The following is an 18,452-nucleotide window of genomic DNA, read 5'->3' as shown; positions in this document are numbered from 1 at the left end:
TCTGTAAATAGAACTTCCCCATTGATTCATCAAGATCATGTAGGACAATATAACACTGAAGAATAATTGCAAAAACAACATTATGGGATTCTCAGTTAATTCTCTCAGTTACTTACAGTTCAGATTTGCTCATTTTAAACATCAACAAATCATAGAAATGAGAGCGTTACCTAGGGAGGTGGTAGAATCTCCTTCCTTAGAGGTTTTTAAGGTCAGGCTTGACAAAGCCCTGGCTGGGATGATTTAACTGGGAATTGGTCCTGCTTCGAGCAGGGGGTTGGACTAGATGACCTTCTGGGGTCCCTTCTAACCCTGATATTCTATGATTCTATGATTCTATGAGAGATGGAAGTGTCCTGTGATTCTGGTGCAGAATCCTTCCCTTCAGAAGCTCCAGTGCCATGATGATGAATACAGCAGGAACAGACCACAGTGTTGTACAACTGCTAGTGTTTTGTTCGGTTTTATTAACTATGTCTCAAGCAATGGGGCTTCCACTATTTCCCTCTGAGACTGTTCCACATTAGCTTTCGTTGTAGGGGAGAGGCATGTTACATCATTATGTATTACTATTATCTGTAGTACAATAGTGCATACAGGTACCCACCAAGATCAGGGCCCCATTGAGCTAAGCACTGTACACACACACACAGTATGCCCCAAAGTGGAAGGGGGCACTGAGGCAGTGAGAGGTAAAGTGACTTGCCAAAGGTCATATCTCCATTCCTGGGGTTTCATCTGCCAAATACATAGATGATTTTCATGTCCTTCCTTAGTTATTCCTTAGTAAACTACAAGGAACATTCATATTTAGCTCATTTACTTTGTCACCACAAATCAGCCTTTCTAGTGTTGTCCCTATCTGAACTCCCTTTAATTTGTCTGGAGACCAGTGTTCCCTCTAATTTTTTACATCCACGTGCAGAATGAATTTTGTTATGTGCACCAATATGGAGGTAATGTGTGGCGAGGGTGGAGCCGAGGGGTTCTAATGTGGGAGGGAACTTAGCTGGAGATTCCTTTTTTACCTCCCAAATCTAAACTCATAGGGTCAATTTCTGCCTGCAAATGTCCAGTTGAGGGCAGAATTATTCCTTTGGCAAATAACAACATATAGGAATGAAAATATGAATATTTAGCCCTCAATTCTGCTCTCCAATATGTACGTACAGTTCACATTAATAGCAGTATGAGATTTTGCAGAATCAAGTCTTATGTGATTGAACATTAGGAGTCTAGTTTACAGCACAACTTAAAATAGTTTTGTCCTATTCACATTGTCCGGCACCATCTAGCACAAATATGTTTACTAAATACCATTTCAGGACACGTTGATTGTACCTCTGCAGGCTATATAGCAATCCTTCTTAAAACCTTACTGACCAGCCCGTGAGACAGATTCTTACAAATGATCCTTAAAACCCGAGTTATCAGTGAGATAATTAGTTTATTCCAGAACACTGAAAGGCAGCAGCAGAGACAAAAAAAAAAAAAAGAAGAAGAAAGAAAAGAAAAGCAAATACACTACAGTATGCTAAAAAAATAAAGGGAAAGCAGCATTTTTGTTCTGTATAGTAAAGTTTCAAAGCTGTATTAAATCAATGTTCAGCTGTAAACTTTTGAAAGAACGACCATAATGTTTTGTTCAGAGTTACAAACATTTCAGAGTTATGAACAACCTCCATTCCTGAGGTGTTCGTAATTCTGAGGTTCTACTGTATTGTATTAATTTAGATGGACTGTATGGACCCAAAGAGTCAGAGGGTGCCTCTACACTAAAAAAAAAAAAAAAAAATCCTGTAGCAGCAAGTCTCAGAGTCTGTCTGGTCCACTGACTTGGGCTCTCGGGGCATGCACTACAGGGCTATAAAAAAAACCACATAGACATTTCTGTTCGGACAGAAGCGGGATGGTTTCAGAGCCCATGCTCCAGCCTGAGTGAGAATGGCTCCTGCTCTGTTTAGCCCTGTAGTGCCAGGGCCGGCTCTACCTTTTTTGCTGCCCCAAGCAGCGAAGCAAAAAAAACACCAAAAACGCAGCCACTGAAGTGCCGCCGAGGAAGGGAAAATTAAAAAGAAAAACGCCGGAGTGCTGCCCCAAGAACGGCCGGAGCGCCGTCCCTTCTGATTTGCCGCCCCAGGCACCAGCTTCCTCAGCTGGTGCCTAGAGCTTGCCCTCTGTAGCGCAATCCCCACAAAGCCCAAGTCAGTTGACCCGGGCTCTGAGACTTGCTGCAGTATTGATGTACCCAAAGGTGTTAACATACCCCAGTCACTGTACCCAACATTAGACAGTTTTAAACAAGGTTTGGGTTTTGATATATAGAAACCTCTGCCTGTGAGGTACCACAGCAAACACCATTAAAATGATTTTACCCTTTTTTTAAAGATAGAGAAAAAAGGAAAATCAGTTAAAGCATTTGAAATGTAAGGTATTAAGTAAGGCTTTCATTTTAACAACATTCCTCATTCACTCTCCCTTTATTGGATTGCTAAATAAACTTACAAAGCAAGTTTTTGCAACAGGTTGATTTGTGGCCCTGTGAATTAAAAAAAAAAAGTGAATTCAAAATAGGTACTGGAGCTGAGCACAATGTAACTGAACCAATCATACAGAAAGATTTGTAACTGCCCAGTGTTAAAAATTTAAAACTTCTCTTGTTTCATGTAGTAAGCCAAAATGGAAACCAAGTTTCAGCACGCACTGACAAGTATGTATAAAGGTAGATACCACTCAGCAGAGTTTGAAACAGTTAAACAGAAAGACTTCTGTTTTTTCAGAAAAGCAGCCTGCAAATGCAGATGATCAAATCAGTGTTCTGCTTATCTACTGAATAGGATGAACAAGACATTCTTAAAGAATTTGATAAGGTATTTAAGAGGCCGTGATGCATATGGATATAATACATCGTATTGATAAAGATCCCAGATTAAGAGTAGCTAAGGACATGTATAGGAAGAAAAATGTGTAGGTACAAACTCAGAACTCATCGCAGTTTGTGCATAAGATGTGTGTGTGGAACACCCTGTTATGAGGCATACAAACCCCACATTGGGTCAAAGGGATTAAAGGACAATGCTGGGTGCAGGTAGTCACAGCCCTCCAGACCTGCAGAGCATGCTCCAATTGGACAGGTAGCTTAAAAGTGAGCAACCCAGCTCAGAAGGGAGAGGTTGGGGACAGGGAGACAGCCCTACCTTGGGGGGTCCCAAAGAAGGGTGCCAAAGAACCCTTCATGTGAGGAATAGAAATGAACGCTGAATGCAGATGGCGCGCAGTTTTAATGGTCTTTTCTTTCCTTATCTGGTATTGGACTTGGAGCCGTGGGGAGAGACAGATGGTAGGAAGTGACCCAGTGGGGAACTCCAAGGTGCCAGACACTGATTCGCTTTCATAGGGCCCTGGGTCAGAGCCCGGTGGACTGGGATATCCCAGGCTCCCCTACCTACTGCCCCTGCTGCAGGAGGGGCATAAACCTCACCACCAATCCACTCCCCCTGGTAAGAAGAGGGCAAGGATTCTGAAAACCCAAGGAGAAGCTAAGTGAAAACATGGGTGAGTAACTGGTCTTCCTGTTGGGAGGTGAGGCTGGATCCTGGGTGTGCTACTCACTGGACCACCTGGCCCTTCTTGGATTCTGTTGCATTCTGATTGATATCAATAGGACATTAGTGGGGGTTCTTAATATGAAAAAAGTGCAGAAAAGGTCATTGAAATTTCCACTGTAGATAAAAGATGCACACTGCTATAGATCATTAATTAACTCCCTGTCACAACTATTACTTCCAAATCTCATCATCTTCCTTCAATTTTTGATGAACCTCTGGCCTTCTTTCATGACTGGTGAAGTGTCCTTAGCAGGATAAAAGCAGATGGTTATTTTCCAAAGGTCTGTGCTAGCAGAGTGCAAATGGCTGAAGCAGACAAGGTGTGCAATGCATATGGGGTGGGGTGTAGTGCTCTGTTAATGTGTGTGTTGATGAACTGTTTTACAAGAGGAATTGACAAACTTCACCATCACACTTCTGATGCTAAAAGCAGGTGTGTGTGGGTTGTTAAATCACATCAAAAGGTCTGCTCAATTCTTTTCATTTAAGTTAATGGATGGTCACATGATCCAGTGTTGACGTACTGTTGATACGATAGCAGCAGTTTACATGGAAACACACACTCATTTTATAGATTGATTGAGGAGATACTATTTCCTTTCACCTAGAAAGGTGATCTTAAGAAAACCTTCAGACAAGTTCCTTTCATAACAATTTTAATTAGTAGAAACTAATAAGCATTTCTACGTTTTGTTTCAGAGAAGAGATCTAAGGGGCATGTAGCGGGGTGGTTACCCTGCTCCTGAAATAAGAGGAGTGAAAACAGATGAGGGAAGCTGATGAGTAGCTGACCACAGGTGTGGCCAGCTGAATCAGGGCCCAGCTAGCCCTGATAAGAGGGCTGGAGGCCAGGAGCTACAGAGTCTCTCTTTAGCTGTGGAGAGAGAAGGACCTCGCTGCCTGGCAGCTCAGGGTAGCGGGAGAAGAGCAGGGCTTGGGAAAGGCAAGAGAAGCTGGGGAGCTCCAGCCTGGTAAACCCCCAAGAGCTAATTCCCAGGACGACCAGATGGAGGTGCTGCATCAGTGAGTTGTTGATCTGCTACAGGGCACAACATCAGAAACCCATTTCTGAGGAAGAAAGTAGTGGGGCAGTGTGTATTCAACTACTGTACAAGTTCTGGCAGCTCTTCCACTGTGATCCCCTAATTTGCAAGTAGCCATGCCAACCTTATTTTATGTTCTCGTCAGAGTTGTTAGTTAAGTAGGGTCAAGTCTGGTTGGTACTTGGTTTACTAGGAGGTCTCTCATCTAAAATGATGCAAGAAATAACATTGATGGAAACTCCAAACATAAGCATCTTTTGTAGGTTTTGATTACATAAGTTTTAGCATAGGCCCAGGAAAAGGAATTTACATGTTCTCCTGGCAAAGATGATGGATTTTATAAATTTCAGCAGTTAAACAGGTCCAGATAAAGTCCACAAGTTCAGGTGGCAAATCTTGAGGCATTTAGAAGTTCCAAAGTCTAATTAACTCCATAACAAGTGCTAATTCAAAAAAACCAAATTCTTTTGCTGGAAGGGTGCAACCTATCACTACTTTAGTTCTTGGAATAACACACAAGAATCCAAAATCAGAGCAAAACCAAGGCGCTCCCTATGCAGCAAGGCACAATTTATCTCTTACTCTAGGCTGGATTTTTCCAGAATAACCATCATTGTACACTTCTTTGCAGAAACCCATGGCCTGCAAGCAGGACTAGGAAATGCCCCCCACTCTCCCAGTCTTAAAGTGATACAGTAGTTTGCAATTCCAACACAGTTCTCATTATCACACAACAAGGAATGTAGATCTTTGCATAAAGATGACTTAATTACGAACATCTCACTAGAGAGAGAATTTTTTGACACTTTTTTTAAAGTCAAAAATAATATTTCCTTAATAACAAATTTTTCTGGAAAATTTTCATTGTCATTGACTTTTTTGATAACATTTCTCAATAAGCAATTTCTACAAAAACTTTGATTTTTCCCCCCAAATTTTTCATTTAGAATTTTTTTGAAATCGTGGAAAGATACCAATTTCTACCACCTTCTCTCCCCCCCCCCCACTCTTTATCTCAGTAGAATGGGGGTAACTGGATTTTTAAAAAATTGAAACATTTTACTTTGTTGATCAGTGTGCACCTTTTTTACAAATGGATTTTTTTAATAAGAAAGTGGCATTGCTGGGCTGTTTTGTTTTGTTTTGTTTTTCCTTTCTTTCTCTTCAGAACTATCTTCAGGGAAAAAATTATTTTCAGCGCTATATACCTCGCCTCACTAAAACCTCCTGTTCCAAAACTATTTGTTGTGAAAATATCTCATATAAGACTTTTGAAGCAGAGTGGGAAGTTTGGTGAACTCAGTTGCATTTTAGTGAACTCTTCTAGCTCACTCAGCTATAGTCACCTACTACAGGACAGGCCTAACAAAGAAAATAACAGAACGCCACTAGCCGTCACCTTCAGCCCCCAACTAAAACCCCTCCAACGCATTATTAAGGATCTACAACCTATCCTGAAGGATGACCCAACACAAATCTTGGGAGACAGGCCAGTCCTTGCCTACAGACAGCCCCCAACTTGAAGCAAATACTCACCAACAACCACATACCACACAACAGAACCACTAACCCAGGAACCTATCCTTGCAACAAAGCCCATTGCCAACTGTGCCCACATATCTATTCAGGAGACATCATCACAGGGCCTAATAACATCAGCCACACTATCAGAGGCTCATTCACCTGCACATCCACCAATGTGATATATGCCATCATGTGCCAGCAATGCCCCTCTGCCACGTACATTGGTCAAACTGGGCAATCTCTATGTAAAAGAATAAATGGACACAAATCAGATGTCAAGAATTATAACATTCATAAACCAGTTGGAGAACACTTCAGTCTCTCTGGTCACACAATCACAGACATGAAGGTCGCTATCTTACAACAAAAAAACTTCAAATCCAGACTCCAGCGAGAAACCGCTGAATTGGAATTCATTTGCAAATTGGATACTATTAATTTAGGCTTAAATAGAGACTGGGAGTGGCTAAGTCATTATGCAAGGTAGCCTATTTCCCCTTGCTTTTTTCTACCCCCCCCCCCGACGTTCCGGTTAAACTTGGATTTGTGCTGGAAATGGCCCACCTTGATTATCATGCACATTGTAAGGAGAGTGGTCAGTTTGGATGAGCTATTGCCAGCAGGAGAGTGAGTTTGTGGGGGGGGGGGGTGAGAAAACCTGGATTTGTGCTGGAAATGGCCCACCTTGATTATCATACACATTTTAAAGAGAGTGGTCACTTTGGATGGGCTATTACCAGCAGGAGAGTGAGTTTGTGTGTGGGGGGGGGGGGCGGAGGGTGAGAAAACCTGGATTTGTGCTGGAAATGGCGCAACTTGATGATCACTTTAGATAAGCTATTACCAGCAGGACAGTGGGGTGGGAGGAGGTATTGTTTCATGGTCTCTGTGTGTATATAATGTCTTCTGCAGTTTCCACAGTATGCATCCGATGAAGTGAGCTGTAGCTCACGAAAGCTCATGCTCAAATAAATTGGTTAGTCTCTAAGGTGCCACAAGTCCTCCTTTTCTTCTTTATCTTATGTCACAAATTAATAGCCTGAAGTAATTCATCCCTGGTGAATTTCTATTTAGTTCAGTTGAATTAAATGGAGTTATACCAGGGATAAATTGTCCATTGACTTCACATAATAGATGGCAGATTTTCACAAAGCATCTCTCAATATCTGTTTTATGTGCTTTTCTTAGACACCTAGAAGGATAAATGAGCAGCAGATGCAAGCGGCAGATAGAGCAGTTAGTACATTAAGCTTTAGACTTCTCTTACAAATCACCAAAATTCAAAACCATTGGCTGTTTTGTATTTATAAACTTGTCTACGTTCACATGACTGTGTCAATGTTCAAAGTACCACTGCTTTTTCTGGTTATCTACCTTATTACCTAAACAATCAATGTGACACCAAGATCCTCTGAGTGAAACATCTTTTGACATAAACAAAGCTACAGCAGTTCAATACAAAAGAAGAAATAGTGTTAACGTTCCATTCCATACTAATGTTTCTTCCGGTTGGAACAGGTTTCCCCTTTTCATCTCTTAACTGCTCTCAGGGATAAGTGCCTGTTCATTCGGTATCAGATATGTCCCTTACGTGGTGGCTGCCAGTATATATCGGTTTTGTAGGGGGCGTCTAAATTATTAACAGATCTTTTACATCATTATGTTTAAAAAACAAAAACAAAACAAAAAATCAAGGGGAGAGGAAACAACAACTATAGGTGCCAACTCCGTGGATGCTCTGGGGCTGGAAAAAAAATAGTGGGTGCTCAGCACCCACTGGCAGCCCCACGGATCAGCTCCCTCCCCACCCCCCAGTTCTCCTACCTGCCGGAGGCCCTGCTGATCAGCTCCTCCCCCTCCCTCCCAGCGCCTCCTGCCTGCCACGATCAGCTGTTCAGCGGCATGCAGGCGGCTCTGGAGGGGAAGGAGTGGAATGGGATGAGAAGGGGCAGGGTGGGACAGGAAGAGGCAGGGTGGGTTGAGGGTTTGGGGGAAGGGGTGGAGTGGGGGCGGGTCCTGGGGCATAGTGGGGGTCAAGCACCCCCCACAGGAACTGGGGAACTAGGTCCCTCTGACAACAACCCTCTATTGACCTGAAAAAACAAGCACAGTTTTAGAGGAGACAGTAATATATCAGGTCTAAATCCTTCACATGCACCCCTAACACAATTAATCAGAGATATAGATTTTTAAAGCCAGAAGGGACCATTATGATCATCCAGTTTAATCTCCTGCATAACAAAGTCCCTTAAATATCACCCAGTTATCCTTGTATTTAGTCTAATAACTTGTGTTTGGCCAAAACATATCTTCCAGAAATGCATCCTGTCTTGATATGAAGACATCACAAGGTGGAGAATCTACTACTTCTCTTGATAGTTTGTTTCACTGGTTAATCACCCTTGCTAATAGTGCCTAATTTCTAATTTGAATTTGTCTGGCTTCAACTTCTAGCCAGTGGTTCTTGTTATGCCTTTCTCCCCTGGATTAAAAAGCCCTTTAGTATTTGGTATTTTCTCCTTGAGAAAGTACTTACACATTGTAATCAAGTAACCACTCAATCTTCTTTTTGATAAACCAAACAGATTGAGCTCTTTAAGTCTATCCCTGCAAGGCATTTTCTCCAGCCCTCAAATAATTTTTGCAGTTCTTTTCTCCATTTTTCTTTCAACATCCTCCTTAAAATGTGGACACTACAACTCCAGTATTGGTCTCAATGATGCCATACACAGAGGTAAAATCACCTCCCTACTCATACTTACTATTCCCTTGTTTATACACCCAAGTTTTGCAAGAGCCCTTTTTGCCACTGCATCGCACTGGGAGCACATCTTCAGTTGCTTGTTCACTATGACTCCTAAATCCTTTTCAAAGTCACTGGTTCAAGGATACAGCCCCCCTCCCCATTCTGTAGGTATGGCCTGTATTCCATGTTCCTTGATGTGTAACTTTGCATTTGGTTAGATTAAAACACATTTTGTTTGCATGGTTCAGCTTATCAGATCACTTTTTAAATTGCCCTGTCCTCATCAATATTTACCACTCTGCCAATCTTTGTGCCATCTGTAAAAATCTATTAGCAATGGTTTTATATTTGTTTCCAGATCATTGATGAAAATGTTGAGTAGCATCTGGTCTAGAACCAATCACTGCAGAACTCCACTAGAAACACTTCCATTCAATGATGATTCCCCATTGATAACTACTTTTTTGAGATTGTATACTTTATTAATATTGTACAATGCTAATATTTTAATTAGAATATCATGTGGTACTAAGTCAAATGCCTTACAAAACTCGAAATATTTTGCAGTTACCGTTATCAAGCAAACTTGTAAATCTATCAATCAATGAAATCAGGTTTGTTTCCATGAGCCATGTTTACTGGCACTAATTATATTCATAGCCTTTAATTCTCTGTCAATTGAATCCTGTATCAGCTATTCCATTATTTTGCCTGGGACTGATGTCAGGTTAACCAGCCTGTAGTTCCCAAGTCATCCTGCTTTATCTTTTCAAATATTGGCAGAATATTAGCATTCTTTCAGTCTTCTCGAATTTTCCTACTACTCCATGATGTATTAAAAATTAATATCAGCAGACCAAAGATCTCCTCAGCCAACTCTTTTATGTCTCTTAGGTGCAAGTTATCTGGCCTGCTAGTTTTAAAATGTATGTCCCTAGTAGATGATGTTTAACATCCCCCTTAGTTATTAATGGACTGAACAGTGTCTTATTTACCTCATTTGATAAGAGTTCATCATCCTTTTTCTTTCCAAATAGTGAACAGAAATATTTATTGAACACCTCAGATTTTTCTGCATCCTTATTAAGAATTTTACCATCTCCACCTAGTAATGGGCCTACACCATAGCTAGGATTTCTTTTGGTCCTGATATATTTATTAAAACTCTTTCTTATTGTCCTTAGCCCTGCTAGCCATGGATACTTTCCTGATGTATTTAGCTTTTCTTATACATTTTCTGTACTTCAAAATTTCTAATTTTTACTGATAGCTATCTAGTGCCTCTTTTTTCATTTATTATTTAGATATAACGTCTAATTGCTGCCATCATTTCTCCATTGAACCAGGATGAGCTTTTAGCCAAAGTTGTTGATTTTCTTGATCGTGGAATCATGGCTTTTTTTGGCCACTTAATAAATTCTTTCAAAGAGTTCCCAATTTTCATTCCCATTTTTGTCTAACTTTTTCCTCAAAATCAATTCTGCTCACACTTTTGCTCAGCTTTGAGAAATTAGCCCTTTTGAAGCACCAAGCATGTATATGAGACTGCCCGCTGTTTGCCCATATTGAATGTCATGATTACTGTCAACCACCAACTTCCAATCCAGTGCTGAGCTCATCTTTATCTGTCATAATGAGGTCCAAAATACAGTAGCCTCATGTTTGCTGCAATACCTTTTGTGTTAAAAAATATCAGCTATAATTTTTAGAAAGTCTAATAATGTTTTATGATTAGCTTCATGAGACCTCAAGCATTTATGTCTCCCAATTTGAAGTCCTCAGTTACAATACAATTCTTCTCCCATCTCCACATGATATAGACAGGTGCTTAAGGAGCAACTCATCCTGGTCTCTAGTTGATTCAGTGGTCTATAACAGACTCCCACTAGTGTCCCCTCCAGGGTCTGTTAGTTAGAACATTGATCCATCTGCATTCAAGATTCTGCAGTTTAGAGTTATTGATAACTCAGAAACAGGTAATGGTATCTTTAATGTAGAATGCCACTCCACTGCCTCTTTTACCCACTTTATCCTTCCTGGACAGGCTATTACCAGTGACTTTAATAGTGCAGATCAAACTCCCAGGTTTCAATAATGCAATCAAATTTCTTCGTACCAATGAGAATTTCCAGTTCCTCTTGCTTGTTATCCAGATTCTTAGCATTTGTATATAAGCAACCGAGAAATGTCTTCTCTACATATTTTCATCACATCGGTTCAATTTTATTCACAACACACTGAGTTTGTACCACATTTGCCTTCTTAGTACCCTTAACTTGTGTTGTTAGTTTAACACACACCTCACTGCTCCAGCTTGTCTCCATCTGAGAAAATTAGCCCCCCTTATCTCTGAGATGCAGGTCGTCCCATTCATACAGCTCCTCTCCTACTGGAATGCACTCAAAACCTTCAGCTTCTCACTAGTCACACAATCAATGGTTCTTCTCCAGTATTTTCTGCCTTCTCTCAATCACAAGACCAGGAGGATCTCTGAGAACATCACTTGGGCTTTCCTCTTCTTCTTCCATAAACTTTCTTACATGGGGTATAACCTTTGACCTAATAAAATATCAAGGAAAGTATGAAGATGATTGCGAGAAAGATATGAAGGGAGGCTTGAAAGCAAGAGAGGGAATAACAGATGTGCATTGGAGCGGAGCTTTCCAGATCTTTGAAAGTGAGACTTTATCTTGATGTGCAAGACAGGGGGAAGTCAGAACAAAGACAGGCAGAGTGACATGATAAGAGTGTTGGGCAAAATGATATTAGCAGCAGTAGCTTCCTACATTACAGATGTTTCAAAAGATTTAAATTAATAGAGAAATTCTCACAAATATTTTGACTATTCACTTAGCTGGAGTGATGACAGCAGAATTCAGACTCCATATAGTCTTCAGATAGCTAATGTATGCTGTTAGCTGACATACACCAGACTTCAACAACAACATGTGCAATCTAATGGAGAAAGATGAGAACCACATTATTCTTCTCTGCTTAAGCACATGCACTTTACGTGGACAGCAATGTGGGTTCAGTCTTGCTCTCGTTGAAGTTAAGTGCATTTTGCCATCAACTTAAATAGGATCAGAGTTTTTACGGCAGAAAGTTATTCTTCTCCAGAGTTCCATGAGGGGATTTTTGGGTCCTATTGCTATCACTGCTAGCAAATTAATTTGACTCTTCAAATGACCTCACAATATTTTGATTTAAAAAAACTAGAATGGTATAAAATTAACTTGGCTCTCATTAAATGGATTAAAAACTGGCTTGCAATTAGGTCTCAAAATGTAATTATAAATGGGGAATCATCACTGAGAGGATGTGTTACGAGTGGGGTCCCGCAGGAATTGGTTCTTGGCCCTATGCCATTTAATATTTTTATCAATGACCTGAAGAAAACACAAAATCATCTCTGATAAAGTTTGCAGATGACACAAAAATGGGCAAGTAGTAAATAATGAAGAGACCAGGTCACTAATAAAGACTGAGATGGATGACTTGGTAGCTGGGCACAAGCAAATAATATGTGCTTCAGTACAGCTAAATGTAAATGTATATATCTAGGAATGAAGAATATAGGCCATACTTACAGGATGGGGGACTCAATCCTGGGAAGCAGTGACTCTGAAAAAGATTTGGGGATTGTGGTGGAAAATCAGGTGAACCTGAGCTGGTCCAAAAGGACTAATGCAATCCTTGACTGCATAAACAGGAGAATCTCGAGTAGGAATAGAGAGGCTCTTTTATCTCTGTATTGAGCACTGAAGCAACTGCTGCTGGAATACCATGTCCAGTTCAAGAAGGATGTTGATAAACTGAAGAGGTTCAGAGAAGAACCATGAGAATGATTAAAAGACTAGAAAACATGCCTCATAGTGATAGACTCAAGGAGCTCAGTCTATTTAGCTTAACGAAGAGAGGGTTGAGGGGTGACTTGATTACAGTCTAAGTATCTAAATGGGAAAGAAACATTTAATAATGGATTCTTCAATCTAGCAGAAAAAGTTATAACATGAGCCAATGGCTGGAAGTTGAAGATAGACAAATTCAGACTGGAAAGAAGGTGTACATTTTTAACAGTGAGAGTAATTAATCATTAGAACAATTTACCAAGGGTTATGGTGGATTCTTCATCACTAACAATTTTTAAATCAAGATTGAAAATTTTTCTAAAAAATATGCTCTAGGAATTATTTTGGGGAAATTCTGTGGCTTGTGTGATACAGGAGATCAGACTAGATGATCACAGTGGTCCCTTCTGATCTTGGAATCCATAGATCTATGAAAAAAAGACCACTGCACTATGCAAGTATGAAAGCGTCACCGCCGAGTATGTCTCCAGTGGTTGCAGCATAAGAACTATCAGAAGAAAATGGTGGGTTGCTGATAGAGACGTTCATGACTGCCAATGGGAAATGCTTTGACCTCTGCCCATACTGTGAACTTTGCCATGTTGTGAAATAGTTCTGAAAATATTTTCAGAACATGATTAACCTGTCCACAGCTGGGGCCAGCAAAACTGGTACGGCTTGCAGTTGTGTGCGTAATGCCAACTGAGGGCAAATGAGGTTGTATGAATTTCAGTGACAGCAGCATTAGATCCAGCATGTATATTGTTTAAATGTTAAGCACCTGCAGATAGTTTTAAACCCACTAACTAGAATTAATCAGATACATTTACAGAAGAGTTTTTTTTCCCCAGAGATAAAAGTATATGCAAATATTTACAAAGAACTTTGTTCCCTGACTTTTAAAGATTCTAAATTGATGCTCCTCTTGGACACAAAGAGGTCTTCTAATGCATAGCATCTTCAAGCCTTTCTTTCACTAACAAAAGGTGCTCAAGATGTCAATGCACTGCACTATAGATGTATTTCAGAGTAGCAGCCGTGTTAGTCTGTATCCGCAAAAAGAAAAGGAGGACTTGTGACATCTTAGAGACTAACAAATTTATTTGAGCATAAGCTTTCGTGAGCTACAGCTCACTTCATCGGATGCATTAAGTGGAAAATACAGTGGGGAGATTTATATACACAGAGAACATGAAACAATGGGTGTTACCATACACACTGTAACAAGGGTGATCAGGTAAGGTGAGCTATTACCAGCAGGAGAGCGGGGCGGGGAGAGGGGGGCGCGGAAACGCCTTTTGTAGTGATCATCAAGGTGGGCCATTTCCAGCAGCTGACAAGAACATCTGAGGAACAGTAGCGGGGGAAATAAACATGGGGAAATAGTTTTACTTTGTGTAATGACACATCCACTCCCAGTCTTTATTCAAGCCTAAGTTAATTGTGTCCAGTTTGCAAATTAATTCCAATTCAGCAGTTTCTCGTTGGAGTCTGTTTTTGAAGTTTTTTTGAGGAAGAATTGCCACTTTTAGGTCTGTAATCGAGTGACCAAAGAGACTGACGTGTTCTCCGACTGGTTTTTGAATGTTATAATTCTTGATGTCTGATTTGTGTCCATTTATTCTTTTATGTAGAGACTGTCCAGTTTGGCCAATGTACATGGCAGAGGGGCGTTGTTGGCACGTGATGGCATATATCGCATTGGTAGATGTGCAGGTGAATGAGCCTCTGATAGTGTGGCTGATGTGATTAGGCCCTGTGATGGTGTCCCCTGAATAGATATGTGGACACAGTTGGCAACGGGCTTTGTTGCAAAGATAGGTTCCTGGGTTAGTGTTTTTGTTGTGTGGTGTGTGGTTGCTGGTGAGTATTTGCTTCAGGTTGGGGGCTGTCTGTAAGCAAGGACTGGCCTGTCTCCCAAGATCTGTGAGATTCATGGGTCGTCCTTCAGGATAGCTTGTAGATCCTTGATGATGCGTTGGAGAGGTTTTAGTTGGGGGCTGAAGGTGATGGCTAGTGGCGTTCTGTTATTTTCTTTGTTGGGCCTGTCCTGTAGTAGGTAATTTCTGGGTACTCTTCTGGCTCTGTCATTCTGTTTCTTCACTTCAGCAGGTGGGTATTGTAGTTGTAAGAATGCTTGATAGGGATCTTGTAGGTGTTTGTCTCTGTCTGAGGGGTTGGAGCAAATGCAGTTGTATCTTAGAGCTTAGCTGTAGACAATGGATCATGTGGGGTGGTCTGGGTGAAAGCTGGAGGCATGTAGGTAGGCATAGCGGTCAGTAGGTTTCCAGTACAGGGTGGTGTTTATGTGACCATCGCTTAATAGCACCATAGTGTCCAGCAAGTAGATTTCTTGTGTGGACTGGTCCAGGCTGAGGTTGATGGTGGGATGGAAATTGTTGAAATCGTGGTGGAATTCCTCAAGGGCTTCTTTTCCATGGGTCCAGATGATGAAGATGTTATTAATGTAGCACAAGTAGAGTAGGGGCATTAGGGGACGAGAGCTGAGGAAGCGTTGTTCTAAGTCAGCCATAAAAATGTTGGCATACTGTGGGGCCATGCGGGTACCCATAGCAGTGCCACTGATTTGAAGGTATACATTGTCCCCAAATGTGAAATAGTTATGGGTGAGGACAAAGTCACAAAGGTGAGCCACCAGGTTTGCTGTGACATTATTGGGGATACTGTTCCTGACGGCTTGTAGTCCATCTTTGTGTGGAATGTTGGTGTAGAGGGCTTCTACATCCATAGTGGCTAGGATGGTGTTTTCAGGAAGATCCCTGATGGATTGTAGTTTCCTCAGGAAGTCAGTGGTGTCTTGAAGATAGCTGGGAGTGCTGGTAGCATAGGGCCTGAGGAGGGAGTCTACATAGCCAGACAATCCTGCTGTCAGGGTGCCAATGCCTGAGATGATGGGGCATCCAGGATTTCCAGGTTTATGGATCTTGGGTAACAGAATACCCCTTATTGGGGTTCCAGGAGTGTGTCTGTGCGGATTTGTTCTTGTGCTTTTTCTTGAGTTTCTTGAGGAAATGGTGTAGTTTCATTTGGTAACCCTCAGTGGGATCAGAGGGTAATGGCTTGTAGAAAGTGGTGTTGGAGAGCTGCCTAGCAGCTTCTTGTTCATATTCCGACCTATTCATGATGACAACAGCACCTCCTTTGTCAGCCTTTTTGATTATGATGTCAGAGTTGTTTCTGAGGCTGTGGATGGCATTGTGTTCTGCACGGCTGAGGTTATGGGGCAAGGCCACCTGAGTTGCTAGGAAATCCTGCTGAAAATGTCCTGATCTTGGCAAGCTCTATCTTTGTGTCTGAGATTTATATTTATATGCATGTTGCATTGATAATTTGGAGCAGGAGATGCCAATGTGGATTTAAGTGCTCATCCTGAAAGCTCCTTCAGACAGTCTTGAGTCTGCAAATGTAGCTGGAAGTCTCATCAGATTTCCAATACTTTTTGTTTCAAATATTAGTGCAATAAGAGTTTTACATACTGTAATTTCAGATTGTCCAGTTGCAGCTGGATCCTTGAAGTGCACGGAGGTACAAAGCTGAAAAACATCCAAAAAAGCTCACTTTGGGTTAGTTTTAGATATGATCCAGATCCAGAAAGGGAACCGACATTTTCTAAACTAGTGCTCACCCCTTCTATTTCCACCCCCCTTATGAATAAATAAGAAGAGAATCTGCTTAGTCAGTCTGAAGAAAGATAATCACTACAAAAGACAGGAATCACTCAACAACCACACAACTCTGTTTCCAACACCAGAAAGCCAAAATATGTGCAGGCTTTTGGCGTGCAAACAAGACTTCTGTGTTTATACACATATTGTAAGTATTAGGTGCTAGTGAATTTGTATCAAGCAGATGTAGAACATCCGGATGCTATAATAAGTGGTGGAAAAGGCTCGATGATTTGCATGGAGTTAATATCCAGCCTTTTTTCTCATCTGTACTGCAGAATACAAACCTTTTGTAGCTTGTAGAGGTTGTTTTTTATAGTCTGAAAAGTCTATTTCAACACCAAGGGGAAGATCTACAGTCATAGTAGCTCGTGGTTTCTAATGGTCCTGAGCTCCATGGGACAAATAGATAGGTGCCAGAAACAAAACCCTGGATCCAAACACCACCAAACATTACAGAAGACCAAATCAGGATTCAAACTTTGCCGCTGACCCTTACATCTGTAGAAATGGCCAGAACAAAAACCTGATCTGAACACCTTTGCACTTTTGGGAAGTTTGGATGTGTATCTGAATTTTGTCGCTCTGACCCATCATCTTGAAAAGGGCAGGAGAGTCAGATTAGCAAAGAACACTTCAAAATCTCACACACATTATGTAAGTACCCATCACACATACTTTACGTATTACCCATAGTCCTGTCACTTACACAGTCTGATTTAACTGGTACTATCAGAGACAGGATATCAATCTAGATAGATTACTTCTTTCAGCCAGAATGGCAATTTCTACTTTCCCGTGTGAAAAATGTGACTTTCCTGGTCTTTCCTTCAAGAACATGATGTGAAAGTGCTTATACTTCTTTTCCAATAGATGGACAGACAAAGAATATCTGAGGACCTGAAGTAGCACATTTTAAAGCTTTGTATTATCTTTCAAAACTTTGCATTATCTGTTTAAGGTCTTCATTCTTCTATACGACTGGCTGCTGTAACATTTATGCCAGGTGTTTACTGCTCAAGATTATGTAGGAGCGAGCACTTTTTCCTGTGCTTCCTGATGATAGAACTGAGTAGAGAATATTTATCAGTTTGGCACATCTCTAGTGTCAGAGAAAAGAAGACTAGGAAGAAATAAAGACAAACAAAATATGAGCTGGCATTAATTCTTTATTATACAGGCTATAAATCTGCAGGTTTGTTTTAGATTATTAAACCACTTTAGCTTTATGAATGCCTTTACCTTGTATACTCAATATTTATGTTCCACCAAAACTAAATTTTAAAAAAGTTTAAACAATTACATATTTTTTCCAGATAGCATCATGCAAACAATAATTAGGCTAAGCATTATTCTCTATGACAGAAATGGAGCTGAAGCAACACCTTGGACCTAAAAACTCCTAAATTTTTGGGAAGTTTGAATCCAGATGAGAAGAGACAGATTTTATTCTCAGTTCAACTGTCTTCTATCATGTGGAGGAATTCCATTTAGATCAGTGGAGTTGCTATGATGTAAAAGTAAGTGTGAAGGGAGAATCAGACCTACACATTTTGTACTCCAGGCCGGATTCTACAACCCTTAATCATGATGGTAAGCACTTAGGACTGGATTTAATGTCCGTCTAAGTCAATGGAAAACTTCCCATGGAATTTAATTGATTTTGGATCATGCCCTTACACAGTAACGGCTAGATTGGCACCTTGCAATCACATATATTTCTGCTACCCCAAGAACAGAGCCTGAACTGTGCCAGGGAGTATGTCTACACTGCAATCAGAGGTGTGACTGCAGCACATGTAGACATGCCCAACCTAGCATTGATCTAGCAAGCTTGAAGAATGGTAGGATTGGGTCTACAACCCCACCTGGGACCCTGAGTATGTACTCAAGTGGCTAGCCTATGCTGCCATGGCTTCAATAATATTGCTGTTCAAATAGCTAGATCAAAGCTCTTGCCTCTGATGGCAGTAAAGACACACTCAGAGTATGGC

Source organism: Lepidochelys kempii, chromosome 3 (genome assembly GCF_965140285.1).
Source record: "Lepidochelys kempii isolate rLepKem1 chromosome 3, rLepKem1.hap1, whole genome shotgun sequence".
Taxonomy (NCBI): Eukaryota; Metazoa; Chordata; order Testudines; family Cheloniidae; genus Lepidochelys; species Lepidochelys kempii.
This window is presented reverse-complemented; position numbering follows the sequence as displayed.